General features: G+C 47.9%; 1 long non-coding RNA gene across 2 annotated transcripts; it reads right to left on the bottom strand.

Moving 5' to 3' along the window:
* Nucleotides 1–15,038: 15,038 nt before the first annotated feature.
* On the bottom strand, nucleotides 15,039–18,961 carry LOC125937444 (uncharacterized). Of its 2 annotated transcripts, none has more exons than XR_007462381.1 (3): nucleotides 18,879–18,961; nucleotides 16,694–16,859; nucleotides 15,039–15,390 (listed from the first exon to the last, which is right to left on the bottom strand). It is a non-coding gene; the product is annotated as an uncharacterized LOC125937444 (long non-coding RNA). The 2 variants fall into 2 exon arrangements; XR_007462380.1 differs by lacking the exon at nucleotides 18,879–18,961 and having other exon boundaries at nucleotides 15,039–15,183; nucleotides 15,296–15,390; nucleotides 16,694–16,989.
* Nucleotides 18,962–18,980: the final 19 nt, after the last annotated feature.

Below are 18,980 nucleotides of genomic sequence, written 5' to 3'. Positions count from 1 at the left end.
ATTTGAACCAAACCTCATAGGTAGGACTCAGGTAGGTGTGGAAAAGGGGCAAAGGAATTCCAGGCAACAGAACCCACTGGGGGCAGAGGTGCAGAAAGGGGCTTGGTGTGTGGCGAGCCAAGGAGAAGACCAGCTTTTGCAGAAGAATGGACAACATAGACGGGCACATACATGACTTTCTTGGAGATCTGTTGGAGTTCAAAGTCAAGGTGAACATCAAGAGAGTAAGGTGTCCACAATGAGGTTGGGATGAGGTCGGTGAATACCCAGGCCCTAAACGTTAGTCCTTTTGTACATAGCTGCATATTGATATTTGATATCTGTCTCATCCCTTTCTGGTTACTGGGCTCAGAGAGATTACTGGAAAAGATAGACACTATATGCTGGATCTACAGATTAAAAACTCTTTTTGCATAAAGGGGAAATAAAATGCTAGCTCCTTTGGTTGCTTTTGCTCTTCTCCGTGTCTACTTTCTCAGCGGAGATTTATAAGCAGAAAGAGGAGCCACTCCCTGTTCCTTGGCTGAGCTGAAAGTCAGACAGTAGCCTTGCAGATCTGTCTAAAGCCAACTTGCGGGCAGCCCCCAGGCTGTGCCAGGAGAGGTGTCAAGGGAAAGCACTTCTTCCCCTTCCTGTCCCCTCCCCAGCTGGAGGGTTTAGTGCTCAGCAGGGATAATGAGAGGAAATGAGAGGAGAAAGCAAGGAGAGGAGGAGGGAGGGAAGCAGGCTGAGCCTGGTGGGCAGACACCAATGCTGAGCTCTAGCTGGCCAGCGAAGCAGAAACAGGAAGAAAATCAAAATATGGACATTTTTATCAGACTATCAGTTGGTTAACTGCCCCCAGGGTCTTCATCAGCACCAATATTCAGATAAACCTGAAAAATCCTTGAACAGTGGCTTTCAAATTGCTGCCCTCCGTACCCTTTTGAAACAACAGAACTAATCCCACGTCTCTCAGAGGATCAAGTCATCATCCAGCCCCTTCTGATCTTCTCATTGCTGTCTGTCACCATTGCCCCGTTCCCTTCCCCGCACCCACACACAAGCCTGGGCCGAGGCCACACCAGCCCCCCTCGTTGCTCTGTGTTCACACCCTCCCCCAATGGGGAACACCACTTCCCTTCTCCTCCCCCAGAAGCCGCTCTTCAGGACCAGCCACACACCATCTCCTAGATGGGGCCCTGAGGCGAAGCGGTGGCTCCCTCCTCTGAACTGGGAGGGGGGTGCACACCCTTCTGTCAGTGTGGTTTGCACATCCTGTCCTGGTGACATGTGTGTCTTCCCATCGCCGGGCTCAGAGCCTCTTAAGTGCGGGACCCAAGTCTTGCTTTTTTTCTTTACTAGAACAAGATAAGGTTTTTGATAGTGTTCGTTTAATATTTGAGGAATGGATATTTCCCTTAAAACAACGTTTCATACACTTTTTAGCCACAGCTCTCGGTAAGAAATACTTTTCACACCATGACCCTGTTTACACAGACTCTCACACACACATACCTAACCGAAACAGAAGGTTCGAGAAATAATACTTACTATGTTGGATGCACTCTGATATTTTCTCTTTTATTTCTCTCTTTTTTTTTAAGTGCTCATTGGGACCTCAGGTGGAAAGCCGCAGTCCTAAAGTATAAAGAGAAGCTGGTAAAGCTAAAAGGAGAAGAGCTTCCCTTCCAAACCAGGATCCGATTAGGATTAAGCTGTAAACAAATGAGGGCCTCAGCCAGCTCTGATGTGCGGGCCATAAGGGTCTCGGCCATATCATGAAGCAGAGGGCTAGGTGGGCTTTATTGACCATGTGATGGACCTCAGCTTGGGGCACCAACGGCCCTTGGCAGCTTTCCTGTTCAGTCCCTCCTAGCTTTCCTTCATTCCTGAACACGGCCATCCCCACCTTGCAAAGAATTCCTCCCATTGCACTTGCTGCCCCAGCTGTATTTTGTGCATACCTCTGTGACTGCTGTTACCGCGCCAGACCGTATTGCAAGTCTTTTTGACATGGCTGGCCGCTCAACTGAATTCCTGGAGGGAGCCTGGCCCGGGGAACCCTGTCAACAAGGGTTTGGTGCGTTGAGAAGAGACGAATGTCTGCTCTCTCTTGGGGTCTGCAGGCACCCATCTCTTCCAGATTGTGGCCTGGGTCAGGGGGTGCCGTGGGCTGAGGAGGGAGAAGCAGGCCAGGGCAAGCCACTTTGGAGCAGGACGGGTAGGTACTGCCCAGAGGCAGGAAGCAGTGGCTGGGATTCAACAGGGAATTTACAAAACTCAGTTATCTCTTCACTTTGGATAGAAACCCCATAATTTAAGAAATGAAGACGATAAACCTGAGCTTCAGGGTGAACTTTGGCACTCGAAAGCAGGCTCCTGGGACTGCAGTTGCTAAAGAACTAATAATTAGAGGGGCGCCTGGGTGTCTCAGTCGGCTGAGCCTCCGATTTCATCTCAGGTCATGGTCTACGGTTCTTGAGTTCGAGCCCTGCATCAGCGCAAAGCCTGCTATGGATCTTCTGTCCCCTTTTCTCTCTGCCCCTCCCCTGCTTGTGTGTGGGCTCTCTCTCTCTCTCTCTCTCTCTCAAAATAAACATTAAAAAAAAAAACAAACTAAGTGGCAGGTGGCAACCAACTCAGGGCTGGGCATTGAGAGCCCAAAGGTGACGGAAGTCCCTCCCCCACTAGTTAATCCAACCCTAGGGCCTTGGAGCTTCGGCCTCTTCTCTGCTGTGCCTCTCATCCTGAGCGAGTAAGCAGAATACAGGGAAGGAGGGTGGTGAATGTTGTGTCTCCCCAACCCTGTCATACCAACATGCTAATAGTCCTGGTGGAAAATTTTCTTGTAACTGTCGGAAATGACACAGATCATGAAACATCAATAGCACATAAATCACAACATGACATTGGGAAACATAAGTTATTGTTCTGCTTGTCCTACGATAGCGGTGACCACACTTTCACAAAGAAAGAAAAAACAAACATCGAGAGCTCTCTTCTGTAGAGACACCAACACCTCAGAAAGGAACCTGGAATCTGATTCCAGAACATTCCAGCCGGTCTCTGCTTGCATCGGGGCCCCGTTCCCTTTGTGTCTTTGTTCTTTCAACTTTATTGAATGCTTTCTAGCAGGATAGCATTGTGATGTCTACCACAAGGGAAGAAGTTTAACTTGTAAAAGGATTTGAGCAACTCTGTAGGTTAAAAACTAAACAAAGACAAATTCCTCTTAACTATTTGCCTAGTTCTGCTTTCTGTTATGCACCCCAGCTGTAACCCACCATGAGCATTATTTGTCACACGGGAAAGAGAACCTGGCCCTTATTCCCCCGAGCTTACCTCTTCCACGTAACCAAGGTAAAGTGAGAAGCCTTGGCCTGCAGAGGACAAAGGTCAGAGCTCAGACCTTTATTCACAAGCCCTGTGGTCTTGGGAAGGGACTCCTGAACCCAGTTTCTTCTTATCTGTAGAATGTGGATAACTATACTGCTCCCCAAGCCTCTGTGAGGAGGGAAGGAGGGGATATACGTGGCAACAGCTAACATTCATGAAGCTAATAATTTTTGAAGTTTTTTTTTAAGTTTACTTACTGATTTAAATTTATTTCAGAGAGAGAGAGAGAGAGCACAAGTGGGGGAGGGAGAGAGAGAGAGGTAGAGACAGAATCCCAAGCAGGCTCTGTGCCATCACCACAGAGCACGATGTGGGGCTCGAATCCACAAATCGCGAGATCATGACCTGAGCTGAGATCAAGAGTCAGATGCTTAACCAACTGAGTGACCCAGGTGCCCCTTATTTATTTATTTTAGAGAGAGAGAGAGAGAGTGAGCTTGCATGCACAAACTGGGGAAGAGCCGAGAGAGGAGAGAGGGAATCCCAAGCAGACTCTGCACTGTCAGCGCAGAGCCCAACCCGGAGCTCAAACCCACGAACCGCAAGATCATGACTGGAGCCGAAATCAAGAGTCAGACGCTTAACTGACTGAACCACCCAGGCACCCTGAAACTGGTAACGTTGTGAGGTGACCATACAAGCACACTGGCTTCAGTGCACAGAAGGGAGATGGAGGTGATGAGTCAGACTGGGCAGAGTAGGGTTTTCCCTTTGTGAATCCGTGGAAAATAAAGCCGATGGTTAGAGGGCCCTGTCATGGAAAACCTCAGCCAGCCGGAACCGGCTGCATTTTGTCCTGCAGGCAGTGAGAGCAGGTGAAAGACTTCCTAAAAGTAATGGTTTAGCTGATTCTTCTGGCCTAAAGTCTGCTTGGAAGTTGAGTGAGGCTGGAGGCTGGGAATAGGGGTGAGCAGCTGGACTTAGAAGGCTGAGAGAGGAAGGGGCAGCAGGTATGAGAGGCAAGCCCTAGGAGTTGTCAAAATGGGGTCTCTGAATGCTCCGGATGTTTCCTCCACTGCGTCTTTCTCCCAGTCTTTGCCCTCTGCTCCTGGTCCTTCTGTCTCCACCCCTACCCCCACCCCTTATCAGCCCTGTGTCCTTCCACCACCTAAGGAGGCAGGCAAATGAGGCTCAGCAAATGCTTCAGATGATAAAGATGCTGCCCGGTGGGCCTCCCTGGGTACAGCTGGTCTGGTGGGCATTGATTGGGTCATGAGCAGGGAGGGCAGGCCAGCTTTTTCTTTAGTATGGGAGTGAGAAAAGCCGCTGCAGGTTAGACCTCACAGGAAGCTAGAGCCAAGTGACAGCACCTGACAGCAAGTGCAGGACAGCTGGGTGGGTGAGAAGAGAGGTGACACCCTAGGGCTGCTGGGGCCCGTTGCTCCTTCTACTCCAGGCCAAGGAAATCAGGTCACCCTGTTCGCTTGCCAGACACTTAGGGACCCACTGCTGCCGTTGGGGAATCGACCACAAAGTAGTCATGGAACGGAGCACCTGGGGGATCCGTCTGCTAGGCGCGGGACTTTGGCTCAGCTCATGATCTTGTGGTATGGAAGTTCGAGCCCCACGTCAGGCTCTGTGCTGACAGCTCAGGGCCTGGAGCCTGCTTCAGATTCCGTGTCTCCCTCTCTGCCCCTCCCCTGCTTGCATTCTCTCTCTCTCAAAAACAAATAAACATTTAAAAAAGTTTAAAAAAAGAAGTATTTGTAGAATGGGGTGCCTGGAGGCTCAGACTGTTAAATGTCTGACTCTTGATTTCAGCTCAGGTTCTGATCTCACGGTTGTGAGATCGAGCCCCACGTAGGGCTCTGTGCTGGGTGTGGAGCCGCTTGGGATTCTCTCTCTCCCTCTTTCTCTGCCCCTCCCCCACTTGTGTGCATGTATGCGTGTTCTCTCTCTCTCTCAGAACAAACAAACAAACAAACAAACCAAAAAGAAGTATTCATCGAAGAGTGGCCAGGACAAGGCACCTGGTTGAGGATCTCAAACTGGTGACCCACAGGTCTTTTTACCCTGCATATGGGTTTTCTTTGGCCAACTCAGGCCCTCCCACTCTCTTTTATGTTATACTCCCCCTTTTCTCCCTCTCTACCTCATATATTTGCCTTCTTAGTCTCCCCCCTGAGCTTATGAATTTACCAATCCCATCCTAGAAGGCACAAAGAAATACAAAGATGTTCTGGGAGCTTCTGATATTGCTGGGAAAACAAGACAAATACACAGGCCAAGAGGCTGAGCCTGCCAGACCCAATGTGTGGGGCAGACACCTGTATTTTGGAGCTGTGTCTACATAAGAGATCTTTTCCCACGGAGGTCATAAGAAAAGGGTGTGTAGAAGCCAGGGGCAACTTGTTGGAAGAGAGAGGTCTCGATGGAGATGAGATAGGGATGCTCCCAGATGGGGACAGGCCAGGGGAGTCAGCCTGGAGAAGGTGCTCAGGCAGCACGGGACCTCTGAGGTGTTTGCACAGGGCAGTGATGATGAAGGCACAAGACGATCCAGGAAAGGTAATGTGGGTGGGAGCTGAACTGGGGAGTAATGTTGAAGATGTAAATACTGGTGCAGAGTGGGAGTTGAAGGATCCAAAGGGTGCCAGGCTTCAAGCTTCAGAGCATCTTAGAGATGCTGCTCTAGTCACTGAGAGGGAAGTCACAAGAAGGCAGCTGCTTGGGGTGGGGTGTGAGAAGCTGACAGAAATTTTGGTTTAAATGTGTTACATTTGATGAAAGAAATATGCAGCTGGCATTTAGGACCAGGAGATGGAGGTGGTGATTTAGGGCTGCAGTGGATTAGATGGGACTCCTGAGGGAGATGAGGTGGGGCAGCGCGGGGAGAGTGGCGGAAGAGAAACCAGAGAAGGAGACTAACGTGGAATTGGAGAGGTGGGGAGTACACAGGTGTGGGCAGAGAAGACAAGCGAAGATCGAGGTCTGTTAGTAATATCCGCAGTGGGAGCTTCAGGAAGCACAGAGCAGAAAAAAGCCGGGAGGTTGAAGCTAGGAGGTGACAGGGATTTCTGCTGCTGTGGAGAAGGGGGTGACCTATTTCAGGGTCAAGGAGACCTGGTGGAGAGGATGGTAGCAGGTGTAAACCATTACGTCAAGGAGTATGTAGCAGATAGAAGTCACCGTAGGAGCAAAAGGAAATCTAGGAGACAGAGGTGACAGAGGTGGCGTGCCTGGGTAGCTCAGTTGGTTAGGCCTCTGATTCTTGATTTCGGCTTAGGTCATGATCTTGCGGTTTGTGAGTTCAAGCCCTGAGTCGGGCTCTGCACTGACAGGATGGAGCCTGCTCGGGACTTTCTCTCTCCCTCGCTCTCTGCCCCTCCCCCACTCATGCCTGTGCTCTCTCTCTCTGTCTCAAAATAAATAAGTAAACTTAAAAAAGAAAAAAGAAGAAGAAGGAAGGAGATAGAAGTGAGAACGGTACTGAGTCCCTCAAGGGGAAAGGCTAGAATGAAGACAGGACCCAGGAGAGGTGGAGGAGGTAGACAGAGATGCTCATCTTGGATTTCGCAACGTCTGCGTGTCCTTGTCCCTCAATCTTGTGCCAGGTCCTGGGACCCCTCCGCTGTCCATGGTCCACATTCTTGTGGTTAGGCAGCAGACAGAAGTCGGTGGGGCCAGACTGGACACTCTCTAGGGATGGTGAGGGGGTTCTTCCCTCGGGACTGGGACCCAAAGCACCAGCAGTTACCCTTTCCCCTTCTGCCACGGATTCCCTCTCTTTTCTCTAGCACAGGGCCCTGGCAGACATCGTAGCTGGATGCCATCCAGAGGGCTGCACAGAGTAGTGAAGCCTCTGGCCCCTGTTTTAGGTGCGTAGGCACCAGCAGGCAGACGGGAAGTGAAAGTGGGGTAACCACGAGGAAGAGGGGGCGAGGACTGGGTTAATCATCAGAATTCTTGGCCGCAAGCTCCCAGCCAGCCTTTGCTGAAATGGTGAGTGACTACAGATTGAAAGCTTTTAGCGGCAAAGTCTGCGTCCCTTCAGAGTCTGGTCACCTACGCCGAGCACAAGACAACCACCAAGCCAGCAGGCCCTGGTTGGAGGTAGAAGCATCAACAAGCAAGGAGGTGGCTGTGGGGATGACCTCACCAGAAAAGCAAACACACACCCCGAGGGGAAGGAGGGGCTTGCTCCCTGCTGGGCTGTGGGGGGAACTGTTCTGGAGAGTGCAGGCTGGAAAGACAGACAGATCTCGGCTGGGAGGGATGGTGTGAAGGGAAAGAGGCCGATGCCCAAAGGAGGGAGGCTAAAGTGGAAGGGGGAAAAGCCCATTGCTGGGGCTGAATCGAAAGGTTTCATTCTGACTGAGCATTAAGAGGGAGGTTGTGTTGATGGTGATCTGGGGACGTGTCATCTGAAGGAGATTTAAAACATCCTGAGCCTTGAAACTGGCATGTTCTCTTATATGCTGGGTTGGGCATATACCTGGTATAGTTTGGCAACATCATAGAAAATGAAGGCAGACAGCCTCTCCTCTGTTGTCCTGCCCGCTGCTCTCTTGCACTGTATCTGTATTCAATAAACTTCTATCTCTTTAAAAAAAAAAAAAAAAGAAAGAAAAAAAGAAAACATTCACATAGCCTATGACTCAGCTTATTCTACCCACACTAAGACACACATATTAAAAGATATTAAAAGAGGGCACCTCGGTGGCTCAATTGGTTGAGCATCCGACTTAGTCTCAGGTCATGATCTCATGGTTTGTGAGTTCGAGCCTTGCATTGGGCTCTGCGCTGACAGTGCAGAGCCTGCTTGGGATTCTCTCTCTCTGCCCCTTCCCTGCTTTCTCTCTCTCTCAAAAACAAATAAGTTGGGGCGCCTGGGTGGCTCAGTCGGTTAAGCGGCCGACTTCGGCTCAGGTCATGATCTCACGGTCTGTGAGTTCGAGCCCCATGTCGGGCTCTGTGCTGATAGCTCGGAGCCTGGAGCCTACTTCGGATTCTGTATCTCCCTCTCTCTCTGCCCCTCCCCTGTTCATGCTTTGTCTCTCTCTGTCTCAAAACTAAATAAACATTAAAAAATTAAAAAAAAAGTTAATTATAAAAATAAATAAAAGATATTAAAAGAAGCAAAATGACATGCAAAGGTATCTAAGACAATGTTAAGTGAAAAGAACAAGTTGTATATTTGTGCATGGTAGTATTTTACTTGATTAAAAGAAAAATGATGTATATTATATATTATAGAAAAATATAAATATCTTACATGTTTGTGTGTATCACAAGGAATTAAAAAAATTTTTATTATTTTTGAGAAAGAGTGTGTGAGTAGGGAAGGGGCAGAGAGAGAGGGGACAGAGGATCTGAAGCAGGTTCTGTGCTGACAGCGGACAACCCGATGCGGGGCTCAAACTCACGAACCATGAGATCATGACCTGGGCGGAAGCTGGACGTTTAACCCACTGAGCCACCCAGGCACTCCAGGAATGTTTTTAAAAAAAATGACTTTATTGAAGTATGACTGACCTACAAAAAGCTGTACATATTTAATGTATCCAACTTGAATTCAGAAGGAACTGGTAATAGTAGTTATTTTGAGGGTCAGATTAGAAAATTGGGGTCCTAAGAGGGGCACTTTTTAAAAAAATGTTTTATTTATTTTTGAGAGAGAGCGAGAGAAAGTGCGCACGCAACTGGGGGAGGGGCAGAGAGAGAAGGGGACAGAGGATCTGAAGCAGGTTCCATGATGAGAGCAGTGAGCCCAACGCAGGGCTCAAACTCATGAACCACGAGATCCTGACCTGAACTGAAGTCAGACACTCAACTGACTGAGCCGCCTGGGTGCCCCTAGGAGGGGCACTTTTAACTTGATAGTCTTCTGTGTTAAAAAACAAAATTCAGGGGCACCTGCCATACAGAGCTCGCTTCGGATCCTCTGTTCCCCCTCTCTCTGCCCCTCCCCCCTTCCCCAAAATAAATAAACACAAAATAAATAAGTAAATAAATGAATAAATAAAAATGTTAAAAAACCCACAAAATTCATATCACCCCTCCCATAGTTGGGGTGCCTGGCTGGTTCAGTCAGAAGAGTATGCAATTCTTGATCTCTGATCTCGGGGTTGTGAGGTTGTGAGTTTGAGCCCCATATTGGGTGTAGAGATTACTAAAAAAATAAATAAACTTAAAAAAATATTCACCTGGGGTGCTAGGTGGCTCAGTCAGTTAAGCATCTGACTCTTGATTTCAGCTCAGGGTCATGATCTCACAGTTCGTGGTTCCATCCCAGCATTGGGCTCTGCACTAACAGTGTGGAGCCTGCTTGGGATTCTCTCTCTTCCTCTCTCTCTCTCTCTCCCTCTCTCTCTGCCCCTCCCCCACTTGTGCTCTCTTTCTCACTAAATAAACATTAAAAAATTCATCCAAATAAATGTAAAGATCAAACTGGCTTTGTTCAACAATTCATGAGTTGGGCTGCATCACATTTAGCAAATAGAAAAGAGCTCCAAGGAGCTGCACAAAATACAGTAAGGCCTTGGTTTGTGAATATAAATCGTTCCAGAAATATGCTTGTAATCTAAAGCACTTGTATATCAGAGGGAATGTCAAGAACCATTGGCTCAGTTGTGTTCATGTGACGTTCCGCATCACGAACTGCAAGACATTGCTCATTTATCAAGTTAAAATTTATTAGAAATGTTTGCTTGTCTTGTGGAACACTCGCAGAACAAGTTACTCCCAATCCAAGGTTTTACTATAGAAGGATTTTATAGGCAGAAACAGGGTGGAAGGATGTGTGTTGGGGTGAGGGTGTGTGGAACAATTAGCAAAAGAAAAGAAAGGATATTGTGAAGCAAGGTCATCTTCCCTTGGGGTAAGAGCAAGGGTCTTATTAGGTGGATTACCTCATCTTCCTTTGGGGGATAGAGAGGGCCCATGTGACAGATGACCTCATTGGCGCTTACCAGAAAATTCCTGACTAACTGGTTAAGACTACATTTCCGGGGAAAGTTATAAATGCCATTAGGTTAAGGATTAAGCCCCAGTTTGGTGACTTGGCTTAGCATAAGTGACTCCATTTTGGGCCTGGGTTTTCTTTTTTAGTATCTGCATGGTGTGTTTTTTGTTTGTTTTTGTTTTTGCATGGTGTGGTTTTTAATAGGAGTGCATATTGTTCAGCTTGATAGTTTCAGTGACCACAATTTATGAACTAGTCAGAACATAAGGCTGACAAATACGAATTTTTATGGGGACAATGGAATAAAATATTTTCTAATTGAGGTCATCCTAGAAAGTGAAGTAACTCTCTTTTTCTTCTCTCCCTTATCTGCCTGAAAGCCTCACTCCTGTAAACAGCTTCTCTGGTTTAAATCTAGAGGGAAGAACATTGGCCTTTGAGTTATTCATTCATTGAATGCCTGCCAGGGCCCACCTTGCCGTGTTCCAGCCCTACTCTCCTACTTACTATCTGGCTGTGGGCTCTTGGTCTTTCATATCCCTGTAAGATAGGGTAATGATACTTGCTCTGCCTATGAACCCTCCTAAAAGCATAAAGCTGAACTAAAATAAAAATGGCTGCACTAATGCTTCAGTGAAGCTTGATTTTAAAGTAAACCTTCTCTCTTCCGAAAATCTCCCTCCTCCCTTCTGAGCCTTTTCTTTCAGGAATCTGGTACCATCCTGAAAATCCGACTAAGGAGGCTGGGCAGCGCATGCACCATTCCTGTGAAAACTGGCTAGATCCTATATTACCCTATAACTCCCACGCCCCCACTTCTCCCCCCACTCCCCCACCCTTCCTCAGGGCAGGCTTACCCAGGAGGGTAAGAGCCCTACATACAAATTTGAAGTTTTTGTAAATCATGGTTGGGGCATTATCCAAGGTCACAGGTAAAAAATTAAATTCCCACCACAAGAGACTCTCAATGGTAGAGAACAAACTGAGGGTTGATGGAGGGAGATGGGTGGGGGGTGGGCTAGATGGTTGATGGGTGTTACGAAGGGCACCTGTTGTGATGAGCACTGGGTTTTGTATGTAATGATAAATCACTGAGTTCTACTTCTGAAACCAATATTGCTCTGTATATTAACTAACTAAAAAAAAAAAAAAAAAAAAAAGTTCGATTCCCAGGGCATCTGGCTGGCTCAGTTTGGGGACTGTGCAACTCCTGATCTCAGAGTTGTGAGTTTGAGCCCCACGTTAACTATACAGATCACTTAAAAGTAAAATCTTAAAAAATCTTAAAAACTCCCCCGCAAAAAAGTTCAATTCCCCCCAGGAGAGTTCAATTTCCTGCAGTTAGTATCCAAAATATAAAAACTTATACAACTCAATACCAAAAAATCAAATGATCCAATTAAAAAAGGGCAAAAGACATGAACAGACATTTCTCCAAAGAAGACACACAGATGGCCAACAGACACATGAAAAGATGCTCCATGTCACTCATCATCAGGGAAATACAAATTAAGACCACAATGAGATATCACCTCACACTTGTCAGAATGGCTAAAATAAAAAACACAAGAAACAACAAGTGTTGGCAAAGATGTGGAGAAAAAGGAACCTTGTGCACTGTGGGTGGGAATGCAAACTGGTGTCAGCACAGAGCCCAATCTGGGACTTGAACCCACGAACCATCAGATCATGACCTGAGCTACAGCTGGACACTTAACCAACTGAGCCACCCAGGTGCCCCACAAGACAGTATTTTTTTTTTAATGTTGATTTATTTATTTTGAGAGAGAGAGAGAGAGAGAGAGAGAGAGAGAGAGAGAACATGAACTGGGGAGGGGGCTAGGGAGAATCCCAAGTAGTTCAGATCATGAGATTATGACCTGGGCTGAAATCAAGAGCCAAACACTTAACCAACTGAGCCGGCCAGGTGCCCCACTCTTAACTATAGAGAACAAACTGGTGGTTACTAGAGGGGAGGTGGGTGGGGATTGGGTGAAACAGCTGAAGGGGATTAAGAGTACACTTATTATGATGAGCACTGAGTGATGTATAGAATTGTTGGACTGCTGTATTGTACACCTGACACTAATATAACACTGTATGTTAATTATACTGGAAATAAAAAAAAAAAAAACATGGAAAAAAAAAGTTCAGTTCCCTGCAGATGGCAAGTATGGAATAAATTAAATGGACAGTCCCGAAATGGATGTATTTTGGGGTAACAGGAAATTGCCCTCAGGAAATAAAGTCACTTTTGGAAAATGGGAAAGAATCTCTGCATAATAGATGAGACCATCAACTCCAGAAGCATTTCATCCTAAAAGACAGCAAATGTGTGTCAGAAATTTGGGGACACCCAAATCCAATTAGTATCCAAATGTATTGCGTGCTTGCTAAATGCAGGGTGCCATGCAAACACTTTAGTTATTTGATCCCCATAACAACCCTATTGTCTCCACTTTACAGAGGAGAAACGTGAGGCACAGAGAAGTGAAGTGATTTGCCCAAGGTCATCGCAGGGAAATGGTAGAGCCAGGATTCTAATTTCAGATAGTCTGACCTCAGAGCCTGTGTGCTGAACGGACTGCTCAGCTGAAGCGGTAGGAGCGCATGCTCAGGAAAGTAGGACTTAATATAGAAAAAAGGGGTGGCCTTTGAATATCCAACTGAAAAAGAATGTGTTAACATACTGTTTCTAAACTTACCAGGTAACAAGAATCATTATTCTTCCCGTAATTGCTTCTCAAGCTGTAATGTACATATGAATCACATGGTGACCTTGTTAAAATGCAGATTCTGATTCAGTAGGTCTGGGTGGGGCCTGAGACCATGCATCTTCCCCTTTGCTCCTAGGCTGCAGACCACACTTTATTTTTTTTTATTATTATTATTATTTTTTAAGTTTATTTATTTTTGACACAGAGAGAGGCAGAGAATGAACAAGGGAGAGGCAGAGAGAGATGGAGACACAGACTCGGAAGCAGGCTCCAGGCTCTGAGTTGTCAGCACAGAGCCTGACGCGGGGCTCGCACAAACTGCGAGATCATGACCTGAGCTGAAGTCAGATGCTCAACCAACTGAGCCACCCAGGCGCCCCTGCAGACCACACTTTAAGGAGCCAGGCTCTGGGCAGAGGGCAAGAAGGTGCCCATCATTAGAAAAGGATTTGCCCACTGAAAATGAAGAAACTGGGTTCTGCTCAGAACCTCAGTGTCCCATGAAGCCGCTTCCAACAGCTAAAGTCCCACTTTGAGGCTCCAAACACCTGAACTTCTGGGCCTGCCCAGGCTCTGATCTCTCCCCCAAGTCAGACAGCTTTTTCCTCCAGCTTTACCCATGGGGCCCTGTGGAGTTCTTGGAGAGCTTTCTCTTGCTGAGGCAATCAGAAGACTGAGGGGGCTCTGGGCCAGCTGAGCAGGGAGCCTATGGAGAGCAGGAGGCTATGCCGTGTGGGGTAGACTCTGGGATGAGTGGCCTGGCACTCTCTTGTACTCTGGAAATGTTTGGTGAGAGAATGAACGATAATAAGGGTGTACTGGAAAATAAACCATGAGAGTACAGTAGTGGGAGGTGTGCGTGGTGGGGGCGGGGGGGCGGGGAGTAGAAGGTTGACTTTGCTTCCTTGGCTGTTACGTTCATGGCCGGGCCTCGGCATGAAGTTCTAGATCTAAGGAGTTTGTGTTTTGTGAAGGCATGGGCTGTTCAAGCTTGCTGATCTGCCAGATCTATAGCAGACTATTTGTTGAGTGAATGAATAAATGAAGAGCTAGGGGGAGGAATGCAGTGCCTAAAGCCCTTCCCCTCTACCTTGTCCTTGGGATGGCTGTGTGAATGACTCACGTCCTGCTGCCCACTCACTTTCTTAGCCTAAAACCACATGTCCTGGGGTGTGGTGGCAGTGAGCTGACCTTCCCCTCCCACCCCTCCCTGTCTGCCACAGGATCTTCATTGTACACAGTTCCTAAGTTTCCAGCAAGTTGCCCTTCCTCCTTGCTTCCTGGGTAAGAGCTGAGAAATGTGGGCCTTGGAGACAATGGGAGACCCAGTTTAGGTCTCCAGAGAGGTCTTTCTGAACAAGTGTTCAAAAACACCGGGCTGTCCTAAAGCTGGCTCAAGGGAAAACCAGAGACTTCAGGACCATTTCAAGCTCTAAGAACTGTCCTTCTGCCCCCTGTCTGGGTCCTAAGCCACATCACACCCAAACATGTGAACTTAAAACCAAAGGAAAGAGACCAGGCGATGAGCAGTCAGGGAGGAACCACATAAAGTGTGGAGTGGGTGGCCCTGTCCCCCACTCCTTGGGTGGGCAGAGGAATGGACTGACCCATTTGCCTGATGCAACCAAAATCCAGCTCTTTATTGCTATGGGACACTGGCCTGAGACCAGTCTCAACCAGTGTCTCCACATCAGAGCTTGGCTTTCTGGGTGCTTGAAAGCACCCTCCCCATACATTCCCTCTTTGTCTGGAACTTTTCCTGGACCTGGTGAGGGCAGAGCTGTGGATACTTGGTGCCCGGTCCTATTTGATGGGAAGTGAGGAAATGTTTGAAGGCAGAGGCCAGCCACATCCACAGCAGGTAGGAAAGTGGAGGTGGTGATGGTGATGTGTGGTCCTTATTATTTATTATTAATTAATTAATTCTGAACCTATTGCCTATAGGAATTGACTACAGGTGTGTGGAAGACAGACTTCCTTTCTTGAGAAGTCTCAAGAGAACAGATTTTTCAGGAACTCTGAGACATGGTCAGGCTACTTTATCAACTTTATTTTTGGAGAGACCATGTGCCCCTGACTTCCTGCCTCTTCTTGTGCTGGAGAAACTGGGGACAATCTTGGAGTCAGCTCTCCTAGATATGCCCTTTCTATTCCAACAGGGTTTGAGGAAGCTTAACATGCTGGCTGTAAAAGCAACAGAGTGAATAAAAATAAGAAAGAAAGAAGGGGGAAGTAAATGTGTTAAGTGCAAACAACAGTTAACACCCTAGGGCATCATAGTTGCCTCTGCACTTACTGACAGCCGGAGAAAAGGCACCTACGGACTTGAAGTTTGTTAAGTGCTTCGCTCATTTAACTGTTGCTTCATTCTCTGGGCCTCAGTTTCTCAGCCTGCAAAACAAGGTGCATCAACCTAAAGTTTATTGAGAGTGTCGCATGATAGGATACAGAGCACCTGAAACAGTGCTTGGCAAGTTGTAAACCATCAGTCGCAATCACAGCAATTCCTACCTCATTCATGTGTAAGCATAACCAAGTGGGAGGGAGTTGTGGGTAGAGCAGAGGCAGTTTCCATTTATTCAAAGGCTCCTGCCTTCTTTTCCCTGCTCCATCCAAATCCTAATGGACAGCCTCTGAAATTGCCTTTGAACCTGGTCTTGTTCCACAATGTTCCCATTCCAATGCAGTTAGTCCCCTCCAAGCAGACTATTTCCGGGATGCTTACTTCATGCTCATTGAACAATGACCTCAGAAACATTTCCTTGACTGCAAGTCTCTCGGGCTCTGAAAGTGCAGAAGTGATGTCGCGTCCTCCTCTTGTCCCACTTCTGCAGGCCTGCAGGGGGTGGTGGGTCTGCTTTCCCAGATCTCAAAAGCTTAGCCTCCACCAAGTGAGTGAGAGATGGAAACACCTCCAAGAAAACTCCAAACCTGCAGTGCCCAGGTTGGTGTTTAGCAGCATGTGGTAGGTTGTATTGCTTTGTGCTCTTTGAGGATGAGGATGGGTGGGGGACCCTTGGGTTTGTGAGCTTAGTGGGAGTAACTCCGATCTACCAAAGATCCTGTGGGCAGTCAGGGCCAGGGCCAGGGCCAGGCCCAGGCCTCCCACCACCAGGCCAGTGAGCCCACGATGTGTCCTCTGCTACACACTGCCCCTCCCCCTGTGGCAGAAGGTCCCAGGTTTTTGTGGCCCCTCATTTTCTTTGAGCAGTGGGAGAAGTGTGAAAAAGCTTGGCCCAGATGGCAGCTCTGACACCTCTCTCTCTCTCTCTCTCTCTCTCTCTCACACACACACACACACACACACACACACACACACACACCAGGCCTTCAGCTAGTTTAAGAAGAACATGAATGCCGAGAGAGGACCATCCATGTGCGAGAACTTTAGAAGGGCTCTACATAACTTGAGGCCTCATAATGGCCCTGTAACAGTAGGGACTCTCAACATCTCCCCTTTACAGATGACGAAGGCAGAGAATTAATTTGCCCATGGTCACAGGACTAGTGAAGAGCAGAGCAAATAGTATGGCTTTACAGTCTGTTTAACCACTAGACCAAATGCTCTCTGCCCTCTTTCCCACGTCCAGCGATAAGGTCAGAACCAGTGCCATTTGTGTGTCAACTGGCGGTCCTCTTACCTCCTCTTTCCATTATCAAGGCACTGTAACTTCTCTCATAGGCAGAGCCTTACCTCTTCTCCCCTATGGGAGGATGAAGATTATCAGGACCAAGACAAGTCCAGGTCTCTAAGGGCCGTACTCCACTGATGCTCTCTCCCCTGGTGAGGTGGCCAGGACCCACCCTAATCTCCCATCTCTCTCTTCTTATAGTCTGGTTGGCAGAGGCACTCTGTTGTCCTAAGGAAGGAGGATAGGACCAGCTTAAAGATGTTGGCAGAATTCATCTGTAATGACGAATTCTCTGAGTCTCTGCCCCAGGGCTCTCCCATTCTCTGCAAGCCCATCCCAAAAGGCCTGGACTGTGCTCACTCACTCTGGCTCCCCCCCCCCCCCCCCCCCCCGCAAAGAGGTTGTCTAGCAAGTATTTGCCAACTTGAAGGGCTAAATACCACAGATGAGCAAAAGTACACCCATGGACAAAATGAAAACAAAACAAAACAACAACAACAAAAAAACCCCAAAACAAAAAGCACATACTGTGAAACAATTCCCTTACAAATAACTGCTTTGAAAATTGTTTTAAAATTTTTATTATTTATTTTTTAAATTCAAGTACAATTGACATACAGTGTTACATTAGCTTCAGGTGTATGATGATTCAACAATTTAACACATTTACTCAGGGCTCATCATAAGTGTACTATTAATCCCCTTCACCTACTTCACACCCCCCCCCAAATTATTGTTTTAAATGGCAGAACACTAAGCACCTTTAACAGATCAGTCCTTTTATTCAATTTTTTTTATAACCTTGAAATGAACTGAAGGTTGAGGGAGGAGTACATTTTAAGGTGCCAGAATTACATCAGAATTGCATTGTAGGGTCATTGCACCCGGACATGCAATTTTCTTTTTCAGACATGACCTTGGGACCAAGAGCTTTGTAACTCTGTAACTTTGTTACTCATAGAACTCCATCAGATGTTCGAGGTAGGTCAGAGGATACTCATGTATAGTTCAAGCCTCCATAGATGTCCCAGACATAGCAATGATTTACAGCATCTTTGTTTCTGCTATTCAGTGCCCTGCTGCTAGAGATGGCAAAAAGGTGGGGAGGGCTCCAGAACATTCTAAGCCTGTTAAGTATTTCTGGTGAAATTCTTCAATCTCACTACAACCCTGACAAGAAACCACGACTTTAATCTCCAGGCATGATTACTTTTGATCTTAAGCTGCACAACAGAATGCCCTCAAATGTGCACAGCAAATCTTATTAATGTCAAAACTACATTATATACCCTGTAGGAGACCAGAAATCAATTTTTATGTCAAAAGAATAGGAAAGCTTCGGGATGCAAAGAGAACATCCCCTTTCACCCTTTCCTACATCCTAAAACAGGCATTTTTACATTAAGAGCAAACCGGAAATTAGAGTTCGGTGCCTACACAGCTCTGGTCTCATTCGCCCACGTTAACTCATTTAAATCCTGCCACAAGGTAGGTACTGATTGTTAACGTTTTACATTCGTGACGATGCAGTCTGAAAGATCTGGAATTTGCTCAAGGTGACACACTGCAGCAAGTAGAAGTCAGGATTTGAATCTGAAGCACTGTCCTTCCTCCCAGCGCCACAGCCGCCACGCAGAAAACACAGGTCCACTACAGGGAAATTAATGACCCACAGCCTTCCTGAGGCTCTGCGCTATAATCGGGGAGACAACCTGGTTCTCGTGACTCTTCACTCTTTCCGTTTTCTCCCAAGTGCATGACTGCGGGAGCAAAGCGACCACGTGAGCTTTCCCCCCCTCCCCCCCAGTGCCTGTCTGGCCAAGGGCAAGTCACAGGTGCGACAACGTGCCAAGACTGGATCCAGAGCCAGAGGGCTCGAGCTCCCCCGCAGCGTCACTGGACGGGAGGGAGGGAACTCGGCCAGGTGTGGCCTCTGGACGCGGCAGGTCATTAAGTAAGCTAAAAAGAAGGCTTGAGAAGCGGTCAGCAATATGAAATGGGGCCCGCAAAAGGGAAACTAGGAATGACCTTGGTCGCCGCCCCTATAAGTCGGCCCGACGACCTCTGGCGGCACAGCTAGGGTCCCCTACGGCCTCCACCAGTAACTAACCCGAGCGGCGAGACGCTACACGGACGCTAGGGCGAGGCTGCAGAAAGGGGGTCGGCCCTCCCCACGTGGACAAGCTCCCCGCCGGGGGCGTGGCCGCGGGCGCGGGTCTGGCCAATGAGCGCCGCCGAAGGGCTCACCCGATTGGGCACGCCGGGCAGGCGTGGGCTGCACCACCCCGGGGGCGGGGCTCCGGAGCAGGGGCGAGGCGCTGCGGGTCACGCGGGTCGCGGCGCCGGCTA

The sequence above is a fragment of the Panthera uncia genome, assembly GCF_023721935.1.
Source record: "Panthera uncia isolate 11264 chromosome A3 unlocalized genomic scaffold, Puncia_PCG_1.0 HiC_scaffold_12, whole genome shotgun sequence".
Taxonomy (NCBI): Eukaryota; Metazoa; Chordata; class Mammalia; order Carnivora; family Felidae; genus Panthera; species Panthera uncia.
Note: the sequence above shows the minus strand (reverse complement) of the source record. Positions and strands in the feature narration are given on the sequence as shown.